Below are 2,310 nucleotides of genomic sequence, written 5' to 3' on the forward strand. Positions count from 1 at the left end.
TTTATAGTTAGTTTATTAACATCAGATGTGTAAACATTTTACTGTGTATTTGAGAAAAGTATTTTGTTAGGTATGCTTGAAAACATTATGTTTCGATCGGTACGGAATGTGAGTTTTGATATCGCCGTAATCTTTAGAAGTGAGTAAAATTGATCTAATCAAAGTGCTATTCTCTTTTGTCTTTAATTAAATCAAGAAATTTTATACTTTTTAGAAATCAGGGTAAAAATAACCAAAGCACACAAAATGATGTTGTAATGATTTATTCTGTGTATAGCACATGTATTTTCCCCAGAAATTAAGAAAATTAAACCAATAGACACATTGCGTGGTAATCCCAGCTATGTAAAAGTTGTGGTTGTAGATGGTATATTTATTGCTAAACTACCACACTGATTCCTTAGATCCCTCTTTACTCATCAGAATGAATATTACTCTACTTCATGGTCATACAATGTCATGGCCAATTAGCTAAATTGTGAAGCACAATGGAACAATCAACTGATCTGACACAGTTTAATGAATCAATAGGCTTTTACATTATTTTATTATATTGCTTTTAATCGCTTAGAACAAAGACATTTTCACAAGAATATGTTCTACATGTCTTATTTTTAATTAAATTTACATCTAGTCTAATGTAACCTTAATAAACTCTATTAATATTCGGTATAGCGATATAAAAATAAACATTTCTCATTTGTATAACAATATAAATATATTTGTCTTTAAATAAAAGCTAAGCGATAGTTGCCCATTCATGTATAAAAATTATCAACATTGTGCAATCTTAATAACATTTAGATCTGAAAGATCCAAATAAAATAATACATGACCTAATTTATATACTTGTACTTAAAATAAATAGATAAATACTATAAAAGCAAATGTTATCCAAACTTACAGTTAAACCTTCCTAGGTCGCATTACTTTGGGCCAATGTGGTTATCAGAATAGATCAATTAGCAATTAGTTCGCCCATCCAACCCAATGCAAAAGAACACGTTTACATATTTTTGTATGTTTCAATTCAACCTGAACAGGACCTTCACATAACGTACATTGATGTAGCTCTTTGGTTCATTTGCAATGTGGTTCCATCAGTACAATAAAATCTAAAAAAGATAGAATATTTAGCTAAATAACATTAAAATCTGGAAACTTAATAAATAATATAAAATGTTGAATATTACTATAAAATCTGGAAACGTAACAATATAAAATGTTGAGTATTACTATACTACTTGAACAATACCACTAATATATTATGCAAAGTATGTTTAACACAGTCGTAATGATTGCAAACTCCCAGTGTGAAGAGAAAAAGTCTTGAAGATGATTTTTAATTTCACCATTGACTTGACTTTTATGCAAAGCTTGACAATACTTTCCACAGCGACAACAGTGTGTGACACAGAAAGTGAAAAGTGACCTCTCGCCTAACAGGGGACAACAGTATGTGACACAGAAAGTGAAAAGTGACCTCTCGCCTAACAGGGGACAACAGTATGTGACACAGAAAGTGAAAAGTGACCTCTCGCCTAACAGGGGACAAAAGTAAGAGCATACTCTTACTCTTACTTACTCCCATGGCCATGGATACCCTAGGTGGTATTTGACCTCGCCAACCAGCTGCCTCCATCTCTCCGTCTTCACAATCCTCCTGACCCGCTCTCAATTTCCGCAAGTCCTTCTCCACCTGGTCCTTCCAGCGATTTTTGGGTCTACCTCGAGGTCTTCTTCCAATTGGATTGTGTTTCCAAACCTCTTTAATCCATTTATCATCCTCCCTCCTCATCGCATGGCCTGCCCACCGAAGTCTCTTGCTCTTTGCTTCTCCTACAACGTCTGGAGATTGAAACATCTCTCTGATTTCTTGGTTGTGCCTGATTCTCCATCCATCTCCATCTCTAATAGGTCCGAAAATTTTCCTCAAAATTTTATTCTCGAATGTAACCAATTTCTTTTCTGCCTGTTTATCTATAATCCATGTCTCTGCTCCATAAAGAAGAACTGGTCTTATAACAGTCTTATATATTCTTAATTTTATTTTGTAAGACAGTAATTTTGATTTTAAAATATTATTCAATGCGTACATGCTTCTATTTGCCAAATTTATTCTATTTTGGATTTCTATTAGTTCATTCTATTAGTTCAAAAGTAAGAGCATGTGCAAGCTAAATCATTTGCCAACACTATTAGATATTGTTGATTTTTATTTTTTATCCATGTTTTTAATTTACTTTGCTCTGTGCAAGCTAGTATTGAACAGTAATTTGCAACCAAAAAGCACTTGAAAATATTATTTAA

General features: G+C 32.7%; 1 long non-coding RNA gene across 1 annotated transcript; it reads right to left on the minus strand.

Annotated features, from left to right (window-relative positions):
- Window positions 1-247: 247 nt before the first annotated feature.
- Window positions 248-1,700, minus strand: LOC124368732. The gene is made up of 2 exons (XR_006922996.1): window positions 1,535-1,700; window positions 248-1,483 (listed from the first exon to the last, which is right to left on the minus strand). It is a non-coding gene; the product is annotated as an uncharacterized LOC124368732 (long non-coding RNA).
- Window positions 1,701-2,310: the final 610 nt, after the last annotated feature.

This window comes from Homalodisca vitripennis, chromosome X (genome assembly GCF_021130785.1).
Source record: "Homalodisca vitripennis isolate AUS2020 chromosome X, UT_GWSS_2.1, whole genome shotgun sequence".
Lineage (NCBI taxonomy): Eukaryota > Metazoa > Arthropoda > Insecta > Hemiptera > Cicadellidae > Homalodisca > Homalodisca vitripennis.